The sequence below is a fragment of the Tympanuchus pallidicinctus genome, unplaced genomic scaffold (assembly GCF_026119805.1).
Source record: "Tympanuchus pallidicinctus isolate F22 unplaced genomic scaffold, pur_lepc_1.0 scaffold12, whole genome shotgun sequence".
NCBI lineage: Eukaryota > Metazoa > Chordata > Aves > Galliformes > Phasianidae > Tympanuchus > Tympanuchus pallidicinctus.
Window position 1 is genome coordinate 3461784 of NW_026294637.1, and position 7141 is coordinate 3468924.

The window sequence follows — 7141 nt, forward strand, 5'->3', positions numbered from 1 at the left end:
TTGTGTTGAAATGCAACAACTCTGTAGATCTGTGTAAACAGTTTGCAGTTGCCAGTGTCATCAATTGATTTACTGGAACAAATACAGTAACTGGAGCAAATGGGTACAGCTCCACTGGTGGCCCCCTCTGCACCAAACCTATAGAAGTGTATGTAATGTGCATAAAGATGGATAATTCTTTAATGTCAGACGTTTTACACAAGGTCAGTACTTGAGACAAACGGCTTTGGAAAGATGCAATGGGATATATTTTTATGCAGTAAAGTTTTATGCAAACATTTTCCTTTATTTTGCCATAAGACAGGTAGTACATGAAGAAATTATTCTTAATTGAGTTTTTTGTAATTATTTTGTAATAATTTTGCAAAATTACAAGGTCTAAAATTTCTTATTAAGCCTTTGAACTTGAGTTCTGAACATTCTGAGGTTCAGCCTTCTACTGATGATTCCACCTAATGTTATGACTTATAATGAATTTTTTTCATTAAATTAGACATGCATATTTGGAAAAAGAGACCAAAATATTCACTAAGCAATTTAACAAAGGTCAGTTTTATCAGCAGGAAACTATACTGTGACTGATTCATAAAAAAAAAGTGTGTTTTGTACACACACGTACAACTAGCAAATGTTTTACCCTTTGCCCATCACGAAACATCAGGCTTGTTCAGCTACACCTGGTACAGGGAGGTTTTGTGGTTGGAAGAATCTTCTAGGCCAAGTAATCAACAGATCAACCCAGTGCTCAAGGAATACAAGTTCGTTCTTCTTCAGCTTCTGCTTGAAGAAGGATTGGTGTGTAGTGGAGTGTTAGCACAGGACATTCTCAAGTGTAAAAAGAAGTGAGCCAGTGGACTGCTTGGTACGTTTGCAAGATCTCACAGCTAGAAAACTGCCTTTTCATGGTCAAATGGAAGAAGAAGCTGTTTAACACATGTTCTCCTAGCTCAGGATATTTGAAGTTGTGTATACAATGGCCTGCATTTCAGTGTTTCCTATCTGATAATTCTACTTAATCTTGTTTTTGCTTTCCAATGTTTTCCATAATGCTTTTTCAATATACACAGCTCTCACACAAACAATGGAAAAATTATTCAGAAGTCAGGATATTTTCAACATTTTGTTTTGTTTTGTTTTGCTTTGTTTCATGGGTTTGTTATTTTGGGCAGCATCACGTATGCGTTCACTGATTCATTTGTCATACCACGAAGAGAGAAATTCACCAAAATGTTCTGGATTTACTGACACAGATGTAAGCTGCTCTCCAGAAAGCCCTGGTCCTTTTTAGCACAATTTTCCCAATTTCAATTTATTTTTTATGTGGTGTCAAAACTGTTTGATTCGGGTGGAGAACAATTGCTGTAACTCATTACAGTACGGCTAACTTCAGTTCCCTGAAGCTTAGCTTCAACTCTGCCTGCTGCAACAGTACCCAAAGCTGACGGCAGAGGGAGCTCCTGCATGTCGAGCGCCAGCACGGCGGTATTTGCTGCGTCCCTTTAGCTGAAGCCTGTTCTTTTTCTCGCTGTTCATTCGTTCTTGTATTTGTTGAAGTTTATCTGGCTCTTTTCTCACTTTGACTTGCCTCAGTGTGGAAGTAATGCTAACGAAAACAAATTAAGTGCCTAAATTTGAAAGAAATCTGGAGGAAATTCACGTGTATTTTCTGCTATGGTTCAAATCAGCTTTTCTGATAATTGAATGTTAGAACTGCATAATTCCAATTTGGGCTATGCTCATTAGTTGAAGAAAAATTCCTGATAACTACATTGGTTGTGTTGCAGAATAGATTCCCTAAGAAGTAGTGGAAAATACTCACAGTTTGAAACAACCCTAACACAGAATACACAAGCAGTAAATATTGACTCTGATAGTGCAGCCTTTGCTCATTTCCGAGTTCCCACTGCTATAATTCCTCTCAACTGGAAAAAGAATAATGCTGCACTGACAGCCCTAGGAACCAAGTTCCTCTGTTAATGCACCTGGCAGATAAAACAATAGGCAGAATGAATGTTTCTGCTTCTGCTCCATATGGGATCACAACAAGGCAACAAGCGAGCCAGCTCTCTGCTGTGTATTACATTGTTAGACCCTCCTTAAAGACTACTAAAGCTGCAAGTAAATGATACAGCAATATTTTATGCTACATTTGTTCACAAGACAATCAAGACTTTCAAATTAATTTCAACTAAGCAAATATTATTTTTCACCAATATCACTGTGTATCACAAGTGTATTAATGAATAAAATTTTCTTTAAATTTTGGATTTCACTATATGAAACTTCTTAAACCAGACAGATTTAGTTCAATTAAACCCACTCACACTCAGAATATTGTCTACAGAAGCTTGCTTGATGTTAAACCAGAAAAGTAGCAACAAATTTAGGCAACCTGTGGTTGTTCATTAGTTTCAGGCTGCAAGTGGTATGAAATGTTCTTTGGTCTGTTTTTACATAACCTCAGCAACAATTGTTTTTTACTGCTGCCCTCTGCTGTCATTGAGGCAGCACGGTGGTTATGTTCTTGCAGGCCCAAGGTCTGCCCTCCCTTTGCTTTCATTTCACTTCCCCTGAGTACAGCCCACACATTTGCTGAGTTTGCACTTGGTTTCTGGTGTATTTTTAATGATACACTGGGTTTAATCCTACCAAACGCTGTTGTTCATTCACCTGAAATAAGTGCTTTAAGGTTATTCTGGAGCTGTCCTACTTCCAGTTGTCAGACTAACGGCAATTCTTCAATCTGATATAACTATTGCTACTCGACATTGTTTTCTTTCTCCTTACCTTTTTTTTCGGTCCCATGCTTTTCAGTGTGTTATAACAAAGATACACCTGGAAGAGAGACTCCATATGTTCAGTAAAGATCCATTGTTGCTAAGAATTCACTTCAATTTGGCGAAAATATTGAATCCTTATGTTCCCGTTCACAGTTCCCTAAATTTAGTATACCCAAGATTCAAATGTAAGTGTGCTGCATTTGTTGGTTTGTTTTTGTTTTTGTCTTTAATTGCATATAATACACATACTTGCAACAACATTTTTGTTTTGTTTATGAGATATTTGTATTCCGTATGGAAAAGTTCCAAGTGAGGTGCCAAATTTCTTGTCTGTGTAAGAGTGATCGTTTTTGTAATTTTACTCTGCCATTTGTATCAGAAGGGTGTTAACTCTGTGACCTGTTACATTATGATAGAAATGAGGCAGGTGGTGAGCTATTTTTCATTCCCAGTGAGTATAAATAGTGAAGAGGGAAGTGTGGTGTGTACACTGCTCTTTGATTTATGCAGGCATATTGTGGAACCTGTTATATTGAAGTCAGATATAGAAATCTGTTCCTGAGCCCAGTGGAAGATCTGCTTGCAGAGAGTTCCAGGCTTTCTCCTTTCTGTGAGCTATCACTTCGGTTACTGAGATCTGACCTATCCTTACACTGAACACACCAGGAGTAGCTAAATGTATGTCTGGGTGTCCTGCATGTTGGGGAGGCACTCAGTGGATTGTATTCTGTCAAATGCAGATTTTTTAGTGTTCAAAAGCAAATCAGAAAATCAAAGAGAATGAATATTTGTTATTGTTATGGCCTTTGCGTCTTCTCAGAAATATTCAATGTGAATCCCTGAGCACTTTGGTAGTGAAAAGTCCAACAGTTAAAGAATGAGCTAAAGCAGGTAGCAGAAAATCGAGATGATGTGTAAATGGACTTGGGGAGGCACTAAGATGGTGGTTAATAACAATTTTGCAGGGGTGTTTGAAAAACGTATGTGTTCTTTTCATCTCTTCCCTGGTTTTGTAACATTTGCAATTAACTTTGATAAAGATCTCTTCAGACTATAAAACTGTGGCAGAATACTAGCTACGAACTTCAATTTTCCTTGGCATAAGTGTTTTGGAGTATAAGGCACTGTATCTGGCTCCGCTCCTAGGGAACTGTTCTGAACCGCATCAGTAACAGCTTAAAACGTTCTGTGTGACAGAAAGAGCTACTTTGTCTCCACTTACAATCAGAAATGAAGATGCAGAGTAACTCCAACTGACTGTGACTAAAGCTTCACACTGAAACTATTTTTCATTTTTACCTATGGCATAGGAAGAAGAGTCATGTGCCCTTAACTCTCTTTTAGGAATTAATAGCCCTTAATTCTGTGACAGTGAAGTAATTAGATCTATTAAACCCTTTTAGTGACCTACTGCTTTTAGAACTGAAGTCATACTCAGTGAGTTCAAGTTTCTTAAATACACTTAATTTCTTAAATTGAGCAGTTATCCTTTAGCGAGTGGCTGCACTTGTCTAACAGTAATGCACAGATACATAAAGCTACAAGTTACAGCCAGCAAAACCAATACAGTTTACAGAAGAAGCACAACATATTTGTTGCTTTATAAAATGGAAGCCAGCTAGACAGCCACATACAGTATACACTCACAGTATTTGGATGCTGGAGAATAAATACCTGTCAATGTACCAGTGCTACAGGCCTGTTGTGAAACTGAAAATGAATTTCCATAGCTTTTGTTTCTGTTGCATTTTACTCTGCCTTAAACTGGTGGCTCAGTGTATCCTCAGTGAAACGCTGAGGATTTCTAAAAACAATGGGAAAGAAAACTAATTAGAAATATTCTTTGACCTCCCAGTTTTTTGCTTTACTGCAGGAATATAATAGTTCTAATTTAATCAAGGCTACAGTCTATACTTCAGCATCAAAGACAACTATTATGTAATTGGAGAAAAAGCAGAAACTAAAAAAGCATCTGAATTAATCAATACATTTATGAATGTAAATATTTCAGAGCATACAGAAGTTCTGTGTGTTTCTATCATCTTCGCCAAATGTGTGCTGAAAATCTCTGAAAGATTTTCAGGCCTTGTATTAATCAAATCACCTTTTTTCTACCCAGTACCACAAACACGTCTTAGTCTTCTTGTGCATGAACAGGACTATGCCCCAAACTAAAGACTCATCACACTAGTAGGTGTTTTTCAGAATGAAGATGTAAACAGGGCTACAGTTCAGACTGAATTCTAACTTCAGGAATTTGGTTTTGGTAGACAAGGGAAAGACAGCTTAAGACTGCACAGATTATTTCGATCTAAAAATTGGCACAACACATAGGAATAATTCTGTTGATCTCTTCATGGAAAATGCGACAGAAGACAAATGCTTCTCAGAATCTGTATTGGTCATTTTCATATCATTCCCTGGACTGATTGGATGCCACTGAACTTTGGAACTGCTATAACTTCAGTTACTACTTCAGCAATGTTGGGGAGGAAAAAAAAAGTAATTCATTAACATTTATTTAAATTTTGAACAACACTGTGCATCCAATAATGTTGTTCAATATTCTTCAGAAGTGTGCACTCTGTGTCTGTATCTTATATCCTATCCTTAGGATATCCTTATGATTAATGCCACTCGTGAGCTTCCCTGATTTTGCTCCGGAATTAAGTATGACTGATATTCAGCAGCTTGCAGGACAATACAATCATGGCCAGAAAAATGAAGAAGAAAATGGTCTCAGAATGAATGAAATGGAGATTGGAAATTAGATAGAGTGAAGCTGAAGTTTTCCTTGGTGTTATAATTTTGTCCTGAATGACTACTATAGCCATTTTATTGTGAAAGGTCTGTCTGGTGGGGTGCTACAATGACTAGGGCAGTAATTATAGCTATTTCACTCACTGAAGATAGCAACTCAGGTAACACTGGTAATACCAATGGATCACATATGCTAATGGAAGTGAAAAAGATCTGTGTAGCTTACATGAAACCTGCTTTGATTTGGATTTTGATGTTGTTTTTTTCCCATGTCTATTCTATCCATACTACTATGATTTATTTTTTATTTTTTTTTTAATTTGAAATAATTTCCTTATTCTAGTTTGAGATCACCAGCACAGTGAGAAACAGTTCAGTCTGGATTTGGAAGACAAGTGAATAAATGCAGCACTGTTTGGCCTCTACCTTAAGTTTTTAAAAATCAGTCTGCATAGTCATAATGTACCCTTAAACAAGTATGGAAAGATTGGAAATTGATAGGCTGCTGTGATATTAGGAATTGGAGAGGGAAGCTTCCATGAAAGATTTATGTAGTTTAGTATGCCAGCATTTAACAGCATACATCACATTTGTATGGGTTGATGACAAGATAAGTTTTGTTTTCCCGAAGAAGGGGTCAGCTCTCAAAGATCTGGCCATCCCAGTTGCAGAGAAAGCTGTCAGTGACACAGATATTTTTTTCTTCCACTTGCAGGTGTTCCCTCCCTGACTTCTTTACCACACATTTGTGATTTTTCAAAGCAGTACTGGGTGCATGGCGAATCCTTTGTGTTTGAAAAATCTCCAAACATTTTCCTTCTGCTTCTCAGGAGAAGGACTGTACTGAAAGGACATGAAATAATTACTGGAGATATTTTTCCTCACAGAAAGACAAAGTCAAGGAACAGCGCACAACAGCAAATTGAAATATAAGAGAAAAAAGAGGAAGGGGAAAAGTTTGGTACATAAAAGCATCACAGCATAAGTGTTTAGACAAGACTCAGTGTTTTGACCTCAGCTGCTGCTCTAAAGTGTTTGAATCTGTTCTACACTTGATGGCAGAGCTCAGAAAACACACAAGGTACAGGACATAGGGGAATTTTCCTTTTCCAGAAGGAAGTTATGCCCTGAGAGACAGAACAGTTCAGCCTGAAGCACTGCATCTTTCACTGCACTACAACAAACATCCGTTGTAAGGCTTTCTGGTAAATTCTCTATTGCAGCTCTACGTTAACATACCTGGTTACATTCCTTCCCTGTCCTCAAGGAGAAATTTTTAATTTCCAGCCCCCGTTGTAAAGATCACTCTTGAACTGAGAGAAGAATACTTCTGCACAATTTCTGTAATTTAAAAAAGTAATTTTGGTTTAAAAGTAATTTTGAATCTGGCAGACATAGAAGGTTTAAAGTTTGATTCTATAGAAAGAAAATATTCTCACTATTGCCTTATTTCCTTTTCCCACAGAAGGCAATTCTATTTTTGTCACTAAGTCCAGTATTTGGACTTTCTGATTGTCTTGTTCCATATTGCATGGCACTTTTGATGGAATACTGGTGGTTTTTTTCATGGTATCCTGGCAGTTTCCAGTGCTGTTTATTAC